General features: G+C 29.9%; 1 protein-coding gene across 3 annotated transcripts in view; it reads left to right on the forward strand.

The window, feature by feature from the left end:
- LOC139097979 (phospholipid phosphatase homolog 1.2 homolog) overlaps nt 1-19082 on the forward strand; it is a 45925-nt gene that overhangs the window by 18625 nt on the left and 8218 nt on the right. The window lies entirely within an intron of this gene.

The following is a 19082-nucleotide window of genomic DNA, read 5'->3' on the forward strand; positions in this document are numbered from 1 at the left end:
TAAATAATTATCTATAAAAGATAAATGCCATGAAATTGCAAATAAATCACATAAATTAATTAATTAAATGCGCAATTTCAATTTTTATTTTAATCCCTTTAGGGTATGCATGTTCTACAAATTATTCAAATCATTTTGGTATATGATTTACATTTCAATATCGGGTAACAGGCCTCACCACATAATGAAATAAATATAAGTGAATGTAACTATAGCTTTATATTTATAAATAATTCAAATGACGAATGATTAAGCAGTCTATAATTTACCTCGTGTTTTACGGTATGGGATGTGTTGAAAATCAAAAAAAGTATAAAATTATCAATAAATTATTAACAAAGAGGAATTTTAATGATGATGAAGGAAAAGTTATGGATGAGGAAAAAGTGAATTTTTAGCGGAATTTTAATGAAAAAACAAAAGGATTTGTTTACACACTTTGAATTATGTGCTAGATCTTGGGGGGTTTTATGGTGACTCATAGGAAATATTGAAATCCTTGACTTCGTTGAATATTATTGCAATAATTATAAATTGTGAAATTAAAAAGCTTGTTAAAAATTCTGAGAAAAAATTGTGAAATTGAGGCTATTCCATGTACTATATATACTTAATGTAAATACTATGTAAATATTATGGGAGCTTACTTTATAAGATTAATAACATTTTTCAAATTTTTTTAAATTTCAATTTTGAACTTTAAAATTTTTTTTTAATTCAAAGATTTTCAAAAACTCAAAAAGTTGAAGATTTATGAATTTTAAAGAATTTAACAATTATAAAAGGTTCAACATTTAAAATCTTTAAAATTTTAAAATTTAACTATTATTAAAAACTCAAAAGCTTTGTGAAAATTTTTAAAAATTTTACGATTTTCAAAATTTTAAAAAGTTCACGAATTTCAAAATTTTAAAAATTTTAAGAAACTTAAAATTAAAAAATTGTCAATAATTTAACAGCAAGAACTTCCAAAGAAATTTCTTACAATTTTCAAAATTAAAACTCAACTTTTTCAAACCTTCAAATGATGTTAGAAATTTGAATGGATTGATTAAACTTAAAATTTTATCAAATTTAATAAAATTGTTTTTTTTTTTAAAATTCAAAAAAGGACAATTTCATGATTTGAGTTCAAAATTTTTAAAGAATTTTCAAAATTTCAAAAATTTCAAAGAATTTTCAAAAGTTCAAATTTTTTAAAGAGTTTTTAAAATTTGACTGGTAACGCAACTTAAAACAATTTTCACCCGGAAAATGAAATATCTAAACTATTGTACCAGACATGTTTTATGCCTAGTTTTATGACATTTCCAAGACGTTTCTTAATTATTCAATATTGATTCAATAGATATTTCCCAACACAAAAAACACTTAAAAACAGAAAAGATATCAAGTCATAAATCACCAATTTCGCAACATATTTCAAATCTATTCTAGATGTAAAAGAAAAAAACTGCGCCTTCATCTTTCATCATTCTATCATGTCTTTTTTATTAGGCCTGTTTTTTTCATGTAACAATATATCATTCGTTGTATCTTCAAAATCGAATAATATACAATAATAAAAAGGTTTTCAACACCAAACAGGTATGTTTTTATTCAAGATAGAACAAAGAAGAATTGTCAAAACAAAGTATCAGTCATTCATCACGATCAATGCCTTTGCCATTGTAACATTTATTTGTAATAAAAAAATGAAAGAATTGAGAATTGAGTGAGTAAATAAACATGGTTAAGCGAACAATTTTTGTGTTTGTTGTAATAAAAAGAAAGTAATAACTCGGAAAACGTGAGAATCTAATGAATTTTATTATTCGCATAAGAACGAATTGACAATTCATGTCGGGGACATAAGCGTAATAATGCGATTACCATTATCGTATGCAAGCACAAGTTTGCATTCACCATAAATAAATAAATAAATAAACGATATGGTACGGCGATTAAGGAATGAAAAATAGAAGCTATAGTTCTGAGACTAAGAAGAAAATTGCAATTCGATGCAATTAAATAAGAAGTAATAGGAATCTTGTAAGCCTGTCAACTGCCACATTCTTTCTTCAATCAATTGCCGACTTCTTCGCACAATACGGAATAATAAGAAAAACAAGTTAGTTACTTAATTCTGATTTTGTTTTGTGGCGCATTCTTAAATATTCTTCAAAATAATCTGACCTTTAATTCAAAATTCTACGATTTTTAAAAATTTAAACTTTCAAAAATTTGAATTCAAACTGCTTTCGAGAAATCAAATTTCAATAGCTTTCAAAATTTCAATTTTTATCGACTATTGATGCTACAAATTCAAATTCAAATTCAAAATCTCAAAGTTTTCAAAAATTCAAATTTAACCGGTTCTTAAAAATTCAGACTTGAAAAGTTTCCAAAATTCAAATTTAAACAAATTTCAAAAAATCAAATCAACGACTTTCAAAAATTAAAACTTCGCTTGTAGTCAAAAAATTCATATTAACTGCCTTTAAAAAGTCAAACTTAAACGCTTTTCAAAAAGTCAAATTTCAACGATTTTCAGAAGTTTAAAATTCAAAGGTTTTAAAAAATTCAAATTTTCCAAAAATTCAAAATCAAGCGGTTTCTGAGAATTCAAGTTTAACCGCTTTCAAAAATTCAAACTTCAAAAGTATTCAAAATTCGAATTTTAAAGGTTTTTTGAAAACAAATTTCAAAATTCAAAAGACCAAAACTGATCAGTACAGAAAATGAAGTGAAAACTATCTGGCAACGCTTAACCTTATGATAGCGAGAAAATGATGATACTTGAAAATGGCAATTGATTAAGATCATTAAGTAATGTAACATGATCATGTTGACTAAGATGAGAGCAGCCGATAGTAATATTGAAGGGAATATTACTGTTTGATATGGGCGTACCACTCCTATTGCTGTAAATATTTTTATGGACATTTCCTATCAATAATCAATGCTTTTGCTGCGAAATCATTGGAAATTTAAATTCAATTTAACACATTCAAAACGACAATTTACATATGTTTACTGCCTTTTATTTTATTAAAACTAAAATGTGACATGAAAAATAAATTTGTGATTTTTATTATGGAACTTAGTGCGAAACTAAGATCGTCGTTTGAAGTTATAGCGAATTTAAAAAAATCTTTGATTATGGAAATTTGGCTAATGATAAAACAAATTCTTCGTCGACCCCCTAATTGACCTTTCAAAATCCAATCAAAACTATTCGATAGACTTTGTGGGGATATTTATTAACGCTTAATGCCTTCTTTCGCGCTTCTCATGCATAAATTTTCATTTTTAATTCATTTGTCGGTTAAAATGTTTCGTTTTTTAAATTTTAAATTATTTTACATATTTTATTACATCCAACTAGTAGTTCCATAGCGATAAAAATCTTATTTTGTACAAAAAAAAACTCAAATCAACATAAGACTTCCATTTTCTGCTAATTTATTGTCGACATAAAACCAACGTTTAACCTAAACTTACAAACGCCTCCCACACATTCTCATAAAATCATAAGTAAGTCTCCTCACTTGAACAATATAAAAGACGACACTCAATTCTTTCAAGACCTCGAATGAGACGAAAAGATCATTCGAATTTAATTAATTAATTAGTGAAAGATGTGAGGATGAGAAGAGAAAACATAATGAAATTAGATTATATTATGCTTCGTTGCCAGATGCATTCATTTATGTCTCGTTTGATTTTTCACTCATCTCATTTCATGTTCATGTTTATGCGGGACGAATACATGATGTTGAGTGAACATTGTTAACCATTTTTACATATATTTAACTAATTCTCTCACATCAATCACCAAATTGATGAGTTTATTTTGATTGCAGAAATTTTCATTCTTTTTTGATGTCTTTTCCAATCATCAACATCCTCGATTAATGTTTAGGTCTGCAGTTTTCATTAGAAATAAATAATTATGGATTTTCCAGAGAAATTTGAAATTTTCCCGCACTTTTTTTGAGGTTGTTGACTAGAATTTTGTGAAATTTGCTGTTTAAAGACTTAAATAATCTGATTTTGCTATTAAAACTTGCTTGCTCACAAAAAAGGAACAATTTAAAGCATTTCAGATTAACAATAAGCTTAAATTGAAAGAAATATTGATTGACAAAGTATCGAAGTGTAATGTAAACAAACTTTTAGTTTGAAAATTCAAAATTTGAGTTTTTCGTTACAAAACCAATTTTAATTCATTTTTGTATCTTTTTATAAGCAATCAGCCTTAGTCTACTGTATGTTTGATCCTCAAGAGCCAACACACTCACAAAATCAACAAAACAACTCTCTATTTTATCATAAATCTATTACTATTCAGAATAAAATAACAATTACTCATAAAAGTAGGCATTAAGTCATCCAACCACATTATCATCATCACATAATGCTCTTTGAACTCAATTTGATTATTATTATTAATTTTAATATGGGATTATGATAATATTATTGATTATATATAAAAAAATCATAGTGATCGATGGATGTTTAAGCTGCAATTTGCACTAAGAAATCGAACGAGATGAAAAAAAAGCTGATTAAATCAGCAAACAGGATTGATTACTATTGATGTTGATACTCACGTCTGTTTGCACTATTTTGTTTTCAATTTAAATCAACACTAATCAAAGGCGTGCACCGGCTTTTCAGAGAGATTAGAGTGGATTACAATTTTTTGATTGACGTGAAAGTAACATTGGCTGTTGCTTTCTCATGTTCAAGTCTGTTTCCTCGTTGTAAGTTTACTTTTGTTGTAGAATTATGTAAATTAAATGACAATTTCATTGAATTTCATTTTTAACGGTAATTGGGGATTTAAAATTCATAATTGAGGGGTAATCAACTCTGTCATTACTTTATTTCTCAGAAATATGCAAATAAAGCATTTTTCGGAAGAAAACAAAGTCGAAGATCCAAAAACTATACCAAACAGTATTAGTTGACCGAATTATAATTTTATAAAGTCTGACACTAAGCCCACCTAATGTCATTGTGAATGATTTCATCCTTCTTTACATAATCCGGAAAATATTATTTTTGAGCACCAAAAATATCCATTGCAAATTGATTATTGATTAAAATTTGAATATATATTTAATAAATATTTTTAACACAATCGAATTTTGTAATTTATATCATTTTTATTCATATTTTCTACCGACAATCATAGTCAACTTTGCGACAATCGCACAAAATGCGCGGTAAATTTGCTGAGTATATTATTTGTGCAAAATAAAAATGTTTATTCTTTTCACGTAAGTTGTGTGACTATTAAATGGGATGATAGTAAATACGATTGATGATCAGTGTCTCATGTGAATTTAAAAAGATGTTAATTAGAAAACAAGCAAGAGAAAAGATTGATTTTTATTGATTCACTGTATGTAACACTATTGGATTGAAATTGTGTCATAAATCTTTCGTCTTCTTTCATTCTCCATCATTTGTGTAGACTACATTTGATGTGGATTTATAGGGATTTTTATTTGACGGGATTGTCTACATAAATTATCTTAAAAATTCAAGTTTTTGAATATTTTTTGATTTTTTAAAGATGATAGAATTGCAAATTTTCTCGTGTTTAGACCTCAATATTGATTGGAATTAACAGAAACATGCTTGCTCACATAAAATCTAGTTATTATCATAATTCTGAGCTAGTTTAGAAGTCTAATTTGGTAAATATTCATTATCAAAAACTCCAATTGGAAATGTAAACAAACTTTCCTTTTGAAATTTGAAGCAAATTTTTTCAAATTTCTAAAATTCGTTAATTTGATAATATTGAGTATTCTAAGTAATTTTACCGGTGTTTAAGAAACCTAAAACCAATTGCCTTTCTATCTATTTATAAAAAATTTATTTCTCCATTTAACGTACATATGCATATGTTGGGAATAAAGAAGAATGCAGTAAAGATACAATGTGTAGATGATACGTATGAACTTCCGATAAGGTCGAAAGCAATAAAAACTAGTGCCATACCCTCATCGTTCGTTTGAACTGTGATGAAACTCGAGAAATTAAATTCTCTCTTTCAATTAGTATATTTTTTTTATAAATCATTGATAAGAAATGAGCCATAAAAGTTTCACTTTACATTATTACAAAGTCAATTATTGAAATAATCATAAATAAGCTGAGATTTAAAGTCTTTTAGTTCTCATTTTTAATGGATTTCTTCTCATATTCTTTTTTTAATTGATTGAATTTTATTGATTTTGCAGTTTGAAATAGCCGGAAATTAAAATAATGTTCGATCTCGTCTGCTTCCTCTCTCGCTTTAATGACTATCGAAATAAGTGATCTTCTTAACCATCAAAAAACAAAACAAATGGATGAGCAATTTGAAAAAAACTCTTTTTTTATTAAATCAGGAAAAGATTTTTAAATCCAAAACTTTTTTGTGTGTCTGATTATAAAAATTTACGAGTTTAGCTTGCGAATATTAATTTTTTGATCATCTTGATTCACATATTTTACCTTGGGACATTAAAAAAATGTTTCATGGATCGACGATGATCAATCTAATCGAATATTCATCACTATTTGTGTGACTTATTTTAGAAGATTTTTATGTTCTCGAATTTGATGGCTTTTAAAATCACTTTATTAAGTAGAAAAACGAGTGGATTATTCAAAAAGTTATTATTATTGAGTTCTTTAAATCTCAAACAAATGAGAGATTTCGAAAGGCGATAAGAGATGTAACATATCAGGTTTCTGAGTGAGGCACATGGATAATGTTGGAATTTGAGGTATTTTGACCTTTATGGGAAGAGTTTTTGAGTACTGGAGTTCAAAACGCAAGGTCAAATTAGTCATTTTGAGGGTTTTGTTGGTTCTTAGCTTGTTAAGGCTGACAAAGCTAGTTGAATTGCATGTTTAACTAACAATTCCTAGAATTTCCATTCTAAAACCGCAAGAACTAAAGAAAAATATCCAATCTTGTTCACAACTATCCTTATCAAATTAAGTATTGCATGTTTAAAGCAACAACATTCACAGTCACGACTTCACAGTTAATATCAACGATCTTTCAACCTCTCAAGTGACTACTGCCAATAAACAAGCGCCAAATCTACCACAGACATCTTACATTCACGTCAATATACCAACAATCTTATGAAATATCCCTCAAGCACAACAGTTTCAACAGTCTGCAAATTTATAGGTTAAGAAATATCTTTTTTTTATTAAATTTTTATTGCCACAACAGCATGCAGCAAAAACAAAATAGAAATTATGAGAGAAGTTTGTGTTCTTTAAAATAATTATCATGGTAGCTTAATCGCGTCGTTGAAAAGCAACAGGAAAATTTATCTGTTTATAATCTCTGCATATATGCATAATAAGACCGCATGAATCACATATTAATTGCTAATAAGCCTTGACGTCGCATACTGGTCATAATAGATAGGAACAATTAGTTTTTAAGAATTTTATTAAGGCACAGAATATTCATGACTATGCAAATATACGCATAAAAATGTTCATGCTGGCTTGACATAAGCATTTAAATTAATTAACAAAGTTAAATGGCAAAATAAATGCCGATAAATATTTTTCTTTATCCTCATTACATCTTCATAGTAAGCAGCTGCTCTTTAACAAAAGGTATGAGCACGCATAAAAACATCTCAATTTCCATTTTTAACACATTCAATTTTCCCTTTTTTGATGTAATTAATTAGTGACATTCTGTAAGCGAGAAGGCATAAATATAAATTAAATTAGTAATTTAAATATCGATGAATTTTAAAAAGGGCAGACTAATTGAAAGGCTTCTGTGTTAAGATGATCGAAGCTCAAAAGAGTTGAGGTTCCATTTATGGACAACATCTACTCAAAATTCAAGAATCGCTTTATCTTGTCAACACGTTTGATTTATTTTAAAACTGATGGGATTTTTATTCTTAGATTCTTAGTATTTTTGTATCTTGGCTTCTTATTTATGTCTTGATAGTTGATTTATGTCTTAGGCTTGTTTTCTGATTAAAGTTAACAATAGACTATAATAGCTGTCTCAGCAACTTGATCTGCTTCTCTGACGAATGTTTTACTACGGTTGCAATTACAACGCCGTAGTTTATTAGAAAATTAACATAACAATCTCGTAGAACTGTTTAAAACTTACATTTATTTACCAAATAGCCAATAAAATCTCGACTTTATTATCATGTATTTACTGTAATAAGACTAATTATCCGCTGGCAAATTGTTTGACAGGAATTATTTTTTGCAAGTTATGAATTAATCAACATTATTGAGAAAATGAGGTGTGTCATACATGTATTTAATCTTGGGTGACCAGCTTGGTGACCTGACACATTTTTTGAATAAGATAAAACGGTAGATCGATCGAAAATCTATCCGAGTAGAGTACAATACGTTAGAGGTAAACATCAACTGGACATTAACTTGCCATCAACTATTTATAACGTAGTTTTGTCCACTCGGGCTGACTTCAGAAGGATCTGAATCTGATTTGGTGCCGTATTAGGTTAAAATCTGGAACCATGACAGAGTCACATCTGCGTATGTCCAGATTTTGAATTGATTAAGCGGCTTGTACTGTTTGGAATTTGATTTTAGCAAATTCGGTCACTTGTCCAATAGGGAATAGAATATAATATAGAGTTTGCTTATTTCAAAATCGTCACTGTAATCGATGATCTGTTGTACTAAAGCAAATCTCTACGGAACACCTATACGCTTGATAAAACCAACGCTGTCCAAATTGCAGTCCAATTTTACATACTATTTGGTTGTTGAATACCGTGGCATATTAACGCTCTTTGAGGAGTACTGAGGGGAAGAGGGTTGCGACTTCATTATGGAAGAAAGTGGGAGGACATTTCACATTACGTAATCAGTAAACGGTCCCTTAGAATTCCCACGAAATTAGAAATTACTCAATAATTCAAAAAATCCCATTAAAAAATTTACAAAATTTTTCACACCTTTAAATTAGAATTTACAACAAGCTTAATTTTTAAAATTCAAAGCAGATTAAAATACCAATAAATTTCTCTTTCCGGAAATGAAAAACAGCAAAACATCACGTATTTAAAAAACAACTTTTCCTACCTCGATTCATCTTTGCGTAATGGCTTTCAAGTATAAATTGCAAAATAATTGAATAAATTATAGCTGTTGCCATCTAATATAAATCCTTTGAACTAGAACTATCAATTAATTTTCAATTAGTTTCCATTATTTCTAGTGATCTTGAAAGTGGAAAATTTTCTATCGGACTGTAAACAATCCTAAACAAAGTCTGAGTCTATCCAATAAATTAGACTATAGTTGATGTTTTCTAGAATCAAAGAGCTTAGCCTTGTAAATGTAAAAACTCAATCAGCAATAAAGAAGACTTAAGAGGAATACTTAATTGATTTTTTGGCAACCTAAAAAATCCATTCATTACATATTCAACCTTAGGGATTAATAATAACCATAAAGCGCCGCAAATCCATTAATACTCAAAAAATTATTATAATATCTATTGACTGATACTACTTATACTTATAATAAATAATTATGTGAAGAGCCGAAAAATAAGCATGTTGATGCCGAAATGAAGAGGAGATAATCGAAACTCTTCAATCATAATAGACATTAAGGGCTATAAAATATTCATATAAATATATATAATATAAAATGTAAAGCCCATCAATTGGAGTCAAAAGAGAGTATAATATCATAATTTAAAGACAAATATGCGCATTATGGTATGGAATTATAGTTTGGGGACGTTTACATATTACGTACCACACACCCTTTAGATCTACAGTTTATAGTGGGATATGAACTACTTTTGAGCTATGCACATTGAAAGGACATAAGTACGTCATTTAGATCTACAGTTTATAGTGGGATCAGAATCAATTGCAAGCCCTACAGCAATTTGTAAAGACATGAGTACGTCATACATAAGATCTGATGTACCCTACAATGTCCCTAGTTACAATTTATGTGCGCAATAAAATCTTCCAGATCCTTGTATATTCTTGCATAATTAGTAGTAAAGGCGCATTATCTCCCAGAGACCTCAAAACTGCACCCAATACTCGAACTGAGCTTCATAACTAGACCGATGAAATGGAAAAAGAGTTTCGAAAACTAGACATGGCCTGGGACTGAACCCAGAATCTTTGACACTTATGGCCAACGTTAATCTACCATTTAGACCACTGATACCAATTCATAACCTCCTCCCTAATAGCGTTACGTAATAAATAAACAATCCCTTAAACTGCCGACTTAATTCAATGCTTTTTTATCTTCCAGCTCATAATTTAATATCATAAAAATATTTTTAGTGATTTTTTTTCGCAATTTATTGAAACTCTAAAACCATTTTTCTCGTATTTTGTTGGGTCATAAATAAAACAGGTAGAGGAAAAACTATATTCAAGCGCGTGTTTATAGCTAGCGGGTTTTCGCAGGAATATTTATGATTTTATGCTCACATTGACTGACCTTTATGATTTTCATCAGCTCAGGTCAGGCGCGGGATAATTTTAAATTAAATCAAAGCTGCTTGCGTCATTAAAATAATTTTTGATTAATTGACATAATTTTTGAATATTTAAAAGATTAAAGAATGCATTGACAATTTTATTGGCCAAAATCTTCATTAACAGTGAAAATTAAGTTCCTCAAGTTGTATGGCTCGGCGACCACCCATAGTGATTAATTTGATAAAATTATGAAGATTTATTTAAAATTATTCTTGCAAAAATTTGACATTTTTTGGCATAAGAAATTCTCGAAAAAAATTAATTTTGATACTGAATATTTATGACTTGGATTTGCCTTGGATTAGGCAGATTTATGGACTGTTTATGAATTATTATTCTATTTAATAATATAGTTTGTATTAGGGGTCATTTGCTTATGAGGTCAAATTGTTTGCTTTAAAATTCTTTTATTGAATTTTGGAGCGGAAACAAAATTCTGGGAAGGCATAAATTCACGATTGGAATCGAAGAGTCTGGACCTCCTACTTGTTATCCTCGTGATTTAAGACTGTGTTGCATGATTTTGCTGAGTTTGGAGTCGACTTGAATTTTAAATCCGATTAGTACAAGTCGGTCCGAATTGGCAGAGGATCTTGAAGGATAGAGCCCGATTTAGAGATTCTCTTTGCGCTGCAGTGAGCCACGTGCAGCTCATCCTAGAAAGTAATTAATTAAGTGCAAGTTGGTTAATTGCTTCAAAATCCGGAACCAATTCTGAGCCACGCCGGCCTTTCTATCGAATAAGCTTCAAAATTAGAGTCATTCCAGCCTGGGGTTTGATCGATTAGCCGATTTGTGCTGTTCGAAATAAGGAGTCGAGTTGACTTAAGTCAGAGATTATTTCTCATACAAAATTCTGGTTGACTTTGAGTTTTGTGATTCAGAAGACAAGTTACGTGTCAAACTAGTCAGAAGCCAAAGCTTACTATTTCACCTGACATCAATCACATCTATCCTTCCAACAAAATCAATTTAAATCATGTTACAAACCCAATTTCCACTTCAATTATCAATCCATTGAAATCGACATTTTCAACCTGACATGACGTAATCTAGAAAATTAAAAGTGCTTGGACTACTGAGCCACCCACAGAGTCTAACTTACTCGCGATTTCTTCATGAATTGCTGTTTTTAGATCAACAGTATTTGTCATGTCTTTTAAATTCCTGCCATATTCTGTCATAAATATAAATTAATATGCGAAAAAAGCAATAAAAAAATCTGAGTAGACATAAAAGGGTCTACTCGTCTGTTTCATTACCTTACTTCTTCAAAGTGACTATAAAAACGATGGATATAACAGCACACCTGATTATGGGAAATCGGGGTCTGCATGCTGATTTAATTTATGAGTCTGAAGTTTTATTTATTAAGTTTTTGCATTTAGACATAAAGTAAATGCCAATAACACGGAGTTAAGGATTCTAATCGATCATTTGCCTTCAAAAGCTTCCCTTCCTTGTACAATATATCTTGCTAAATCAACATTTTTATTTTCTTATAATTTTATACAGTTCCATCCACTTTTTCATATTCATAAATGTATAACAAAAAAAGCAGCAACAAAAGATCATCAAATAAATCTTTAAGTTGTGACATTTGCGACATCGAACGTAGACATTAAGTATTAAAACTACACATTTCTTTATCTAACTTTGTTTGTTCAAATGAGAGGAACAAAAAATTGAAAAAAAAGATAGAAAAAGGCACAAAGAGAGACATAAAAAAATAAATCAAAAATTCAAGTTGTTGGACCTATCGAAAATGCATTAGAAATGAGAATAGTAGATAGATTGAAGTGGATTGAGTAAATGAAGCGCATTTCAGAATGGTACACACAACAGGCTCAGACTTTAGTGTGAATGCATCTTAACAAACGACGGTTCTAGTATGAATGCACCTGAACAAACGACTCTAATGTGAAGACACCTGAACATTTGACTCTAGAGTGAAGACACCTGAATATATGACTGAAATGTGAAGACACCTGAAAATATGACTCTAGTATGAATGCACCTGAACATACGACTCTATTGTGATGGCACCTGAACATACGACTCTAGTGTGAATGCACCTGAACAAATGACTCTAGTTTTATGACTCCTGAACATATGACTCTAGTGTGAATGCACCTGAACAAATGACTCTAGTTTTATGACTCCTGAACATATGACTCTAGTGTGAATGCACCTGAATGAACGGTTATAATGTGAATGCACCTGAACACATGACTCGAATGTGAAAGCATCTCAATATAAAACCCTTCATAATACAAATACGCCTAAGCATGATCAACTAATGCATCAACAGAACATTTCATAATTCTGTTCCCATTCAGTCTCATCTCCCTTCATCGACCATCTGGTCAAACAGCTATACAGAAAAAACAAAATTGATAACATATATTTCACAAATTGTTGCCCTATAGAGTATCACTCGTGTATTGTGAACAGACAAACAGAACTACAGCTTTTATCATCAATTTAATATTTACATTTTCGCCTCTCTATCTTTCGTTTTCCGTGTTTTGTGTCGACAATACTGATGTACTTAAGGTAGTTCGGAAAGTGGTCTGTCAAAACAATAAATACAGAACAGCTCCTACAATATTTTTTTTGTTGACTTTCTTAATTAACACTATAATGATAAAAGCAATTACAATTAGTAAGGTATGGTAAAAGCTGTTTTAAGTAGGCGATGGTAATTAATGAAATTAGAAATTTTTTTATATTCTGTACATGCTTTCTGTGCCTTTTGTATTCTTCATTCTCTTTCGCTCCGTTCTTGATTCTTGTTGTGCGAATAAGACGAACATTATGTTTGATGATCATATGACCGCATATGTTACACGATCGTAAAACAAAAATGCCTTAAAGGAAGTCGTAAAATTTTACAATAAAAATATGCGTTCGTCACTTACAGCTCGAAATTACTTCAACTAAATGAGAACCAACTGTGCAATTTTACACACAAAATTTTTACAAAGAATTCTTTGGCTTCAAACGAGTTACGACTGTTTCTGGTTATTAAAGCTATATTTTTGTTACTTAATGCAATGGTATCGTAAATTACAGAAAAAATCGGTCATTGCAAACGAAACTTATGAATAATTTAAAGAATTCTTGTGTATTGACCTATAAAGCATCTCAATTGTTTTTACTACTTTGCATGCTGCTTACTGGTTAATTTCTGTCAACAAATTAAGATGACATAGAATCTTTAAACAGATGAATTGCTGTTGTGACTGCAACTTTAAACATTGGTATTTACTGTTTGTCCCACTGGTTGATAAATATAGTAAGACATAGTAGGCTTGGACTGATTAATGAATTCTGAATGCCTACTAATGCAATTTATTATAGCAAACTGTAAGTGCGAATAAGAATGCATCGTGGTAATTTAAATTGAATTCAAGTTTGGAATTTGGACAGTGAGTTCATTAATGTATGGATGGTATTCATAGAAAATAGCATAAAGTGGGATGGGATGGTGGGAACGGATGATGAAATTAGACTACTTTCTAGAGTCTAATCCATTACAAACTCACACTGGCCTGGGGGCATTTGTATACAGCACAACTCAACCAATAAGTCGCCGAAATAGCTGGAAGATGCAAATTTGCCCAGACAGCACCATGACTGTTGATTTGAAGGATTGATTTTTCCACGACGTAAGCCTTTTGGGATAGGAAATTGCTCAGATAAAGCCACAGAGTCTGACAATTGCAAAGCATTTTACAGCATGATTTGCATGCTGTTTTTTGAATGGAAATTCAGACTCGACTCTAGCAAACTCAAAACAGTTTCTCTTTTCACATCCTGACAGCTTTCTCTTCACGACAAAAGAATCTCAATGACATCAATCAAGGCTTGAAGCTAATAAAACTACCACAATATTTTATGAGACTTAATACCTCTCAGTGAAAATTAATAAAATAAATCGTAAAAATGTTTTTCTGCGAAATCCTCAGATGCTAATAAGTCTTGATGGCATTATAATAAGATTCAACAGGATTCAAAAAACTTGTCATCGAATATAAAATTCATTAAACAAATATATTCGCATGCAGAGTCGTTAACGATCATTTTTTTGTTATTTTATATAAAAATATTAAAGTTTTTTGCAATAAAAATTAGCTAAAGATTAAATTAGAAAATTAAATTCCATTATGCAGCCATTTTATGGACGAAGACAAAAAGTCTGTGAATCTATTGGCTGTTGCTAATGCAAATTTATCAAAACTAGTCAGCTCGTCTAGAGTCCAATTTCATTTTAATTTAAATAAAACACTAAAATTGGTCCATTAAATAAGTTTACTATTCTGTAACTTAAATAATTTATTATTAAGTTTATAGTTCACATCCATAAATGTCGAAATAGTCGTTTTGCACTGATGATTTATGTTACTTAATAAATTGTCTTTCAAAAATCAAGATGATTGGGGTAGTGCGGGTATGATGTTCATTATCTATGAACCTTGGATGCCTACGGGATATTTAGCGATGTCAGGGAATAGCACGAAAAGGTTTATACCTTCTTTTTTCGATTTCTTAGTAATTTATGGACATAATGCCCTTTCCATTGGTGCATGAAGCTTTGTATAGGTTTAAAATAGTGAAATTATGTATTTTAAAAGTGGAAAAAGTAAGAAAGTGGACAAAAGCCCCTGCAAATGTCTATAGCATTCTTACTTACTTCGCTGGCCATACAGATCAATTGTGATCGATGTTTTTCCTCAAATGGCGTCTAAAGCTGACTCCATCGCTAGCTTCCATCAGCTAATTCCCAATACTAAGTGCAATACTGTCTCTATCGACGCCCTAACATGCGAAAATATCGCTTTTAAGTACCTTAGTGGTCGTTCTGTATCATGAAGGCATGCTCGTTTCCTGTTAGGGGATAGCTTCCTTCCAAGAGTTCTATGATCATCTCTATACATAAGATATGAACAAACCCCAATCAAAAGCACGCGAATATCTAATTTTGTAACTTTAATGACCGACTTATTATTGAAAGATTTGTGATTTCTAGCAACACAATACCTCATAAATTCAATAGGCAATCATTACGAGTTATGTAACATTTATGATGATTTTATTAAAAAACCATAATTTGAATTGGATTCTCTATGAAATAAAATCAAATTTAAATGAAGCTATAAAGCATCCAATTTTTCTGTCTCAAAATGCAAATGAAGCATTTTCTATCCTAAATAACCAATAAAAATCACGAATTGTATTATGACATTCGCCATGAACTTTATGATTATTTTAAATTGCTATGTTGATGCTGTTTTTTTCGGACAATTTTTCAAGCGCACAAGCGTCAACCGGCAGCTGAAAAACTATCAATGATTTTCAAATCCAATTTCTGTTCCCACTTTAAAATTTTTATTATTTTGCGCACTATATTCATTATATTGGGTAAATGTGCACATATTACATGTTTGAATGCCCCATTTATTTCAAATCAACTCGCCTATATAGCTTACAATATTATTTAAAGTACACTTTAATTAGGAAATAATTCGTGCTCGTTTGTTCGCCAGAAGCTTTTGTTAAGAAAAGAGCGAATTATGATTTATTTAGTGTAGGCTGTTATATGCTTTTATTACATTCTATGAATGATTATTAAATGGCTTAAGCATTTAGTTTTTATTTCATTTATTAATGCTTATTCTCATCTTTTTGAACTATTTTATGGGTTTTTGAAGTGTTACTTTGTTAAGTTTGGACTTTAGCGCGTAATATGATTTATTAATAGTGGATTAGTGCGGACTGTAGGCAGTGGATAGCTGGCAATGTGAAGATGAAGAATAAAGAAAAATTTCATAATTTAGTGCTGAAATTTATTGGTTTTTGATTAGAGTTTTAGACTAGTTGTTAGAATGGTTTATTTATCTGATCGACAAGTCTTTAAATGCTGTTTTCACAGCAACTAAGTGGTCAGTATAATTAGAATTATGCTGTGTATGCTTGGTATTAGAAGCAATTTGCCGGAACGTTTGCCAGAAATGCATAAATTCGATAATCTGGCCTCAAATAGACGTGACTCTGACTTGGTGTCGAATTAAATTGTTCGCTTGACTGTCATATGGACAACATCTGAGTATGTGCCGATAAGACTAATACGGAGATGAAAGCAAAACCAAGCATAAATCAGCTAGACTAAATTACTAGACAATTCAACATCTACGACAAAAAATGTTCATTCTCAAAATTCATTCCTAGAAATTAGAAAAATTATTTTAATCAGGATAAAATCAATTATATTTAATTCCATATTAAGAGTCAACTGTTGATTGCATCACATGTAAAATAAATAATAGTAATAGTAATCACAGCCACTAGACACTCAATTGTTGTCTGTCACAATATTACATAAAAACTCACATAAACTTCACATATAAAGTCATTTAATTAATATCTTAATAAATAAGAAACGATTGAAGATCAAGTCGAAGATGCCTCACTTGACATTCACCTGATCTAAATGAAGCTACATGTTGCTTAATAGTCAATACTTTGAAGTTTGAATTTAGTTACTAAATCAGATTTTTAAAGATTTATTGCCTATTGAAATTGAACTTTAATCAATTTTTAAGCCATAAAATTCTTCAATTTAATTTAATTTCCTTTAATCCATTGAATTTCAATGGATTTCAAATTAAAAGTATAAAACAGCTGTCAACAGCCTCAATTGTGCTCGACAGAAAAAAAAACCATTTTAATGTCAATATTTCAACACACCGCAATTTGCAATACTCACAACCTGTACCTATCAATTTTCATTTTCTATTTTATTTCTAATTAAATTAACAAGCAGAATAAATTTTTTTTGGCACAGCATCGATCATAGATTTTTTGCTATAATTTGAGGTCAGTTGTAAATTATAGGGAACTTGCTATTGAACCGAATAATATTCAGCATAAATCTCTTAGTCACATTAATTCTGTCAATAACTTCGAACCCTGCAATCAGGGCTAATTAATCATATAAAATTCCATTCCTTAAAATATGTATATTCCGTACCTTAAACAACTTAATTTACATATTCACAAATGATTTATTTGACATCTCAATTATTTAGCTGCTAAATATCTTAATTAGGTGACATATTTGCTTGCCTTAAGTTACTAGGATAGTGATATATGATTAATTGAGGAATGCAAATCTGAGGGTCATTTCTATAAAAGTTAAAAAAGAACATTTCTTTTTAATATTTTATGAATTAGAATCGTACATGACAAGATTTCAATTCCAATTAATTGTTCCACTTTCATCTCTCTATTAAGAGTTCGGGGACATATGGAACTTAATATTAATTTGATTTTTATTAATTTACCACTTGTTGCACGTCATCATAAAATTTCAATTTTTCATAAAAATATTGAATGAAAATATAAAAAAAAATCAAAACCGTTAAAATTAACACACACGGTAATAAATTTGTTTATGTGCAATTGACATCTATTTTTTATTAATTTATTACACCTTATTTATTGAATGCCACAATTGAAAGTGAAAACTATTGCGGTAGTAGTGGAAATAGAGGTTTTTTTGATCGGCAACTGAACTGTTAAAAGTCTGCAAATCTTATCTTAAATGCTGTAATTTATTGAAATTGCATACATAAATTTTTGAAATATTTTTGATAATCTCCAAGGTGTGTCAATGGAAAGATTAGCAGATTAGATGATTTTTATCCAAAAAAGCTTTATTCACTGTGCAAAAAAAAAGCGCCTAGTTTTGAGTATCGTGGGAAATACACGTGGGATGTATTGAACAATAGTTAATAAATTGTCATAAAATCATCATGTAAATTGAATCATTTTGCATAGTAAAAGTCTACAGATTTGACACAGTGCTTGAAGCTGTGAGATGAAGAATTTATTACTTAATATTGAGATCATTTTTCTGTCATTTACATGAGAATTATGAATCTATAATTTTAGATCGGAAATAAATTACAAATGACGTAGTTTAGGGTAGGGTTGGGTGAATAGTTGAATATATTTGAGTATAACTTTATCCAACGCTAATTACAGGGATATTAAAATGATACAAACTTGCCATTACCCGAGCAACACAAATGAAGAAGGCTTCGTCAAATGGCAGCCTTTTGTATCCCACACGGAACTTTAATTTGCTTCCATTTGGTGTTAATACAAGAGCATCACAAGAGCCTTTAAAGCTCCATGACGAAGCCTTCTTCATGTTTCTGAATCAGGTTTCTCAGTCTCTGAGATCGAATTTTGTATAGAGACGAATTGATTTTTTTGTTGGTCCCCAATATTTATCCTATTGTACGGGATAATTTTTTAATACTTCCAAAAATTAAATTTTGGACTGATTTCCAGTTTTTGTCAATTTTTTCGGTTTTCAATACTTTTCTTAATACTTCCAAAAATCGAAATTTGCAGTTTTTGGTCAATTTTTTGGGTCCAAAAAATTTATGCCAAAAGTTGAATTTTGGACTGATTTCCAGTTTTTGGTCAATTTTTTCGTTAAGTAAACTCAAGTCAACTTGTCTCCATATAAAG

Source organism: Chironomus tepperi, unplaced genomic scaffold (assembly GCF_022539635.2).
Source record: "Chironomus tepperi strain 1889 unplaced genomic scaffold, CSIRO-AGI_Ctep_v1 contig_445, whole genome shotgun sequence".
NCBI lineage: Eukaryota > Metazoa > Arthropoda > Insecta > Diptera > Chironomidae > Chironomus > Chironomus tepperi.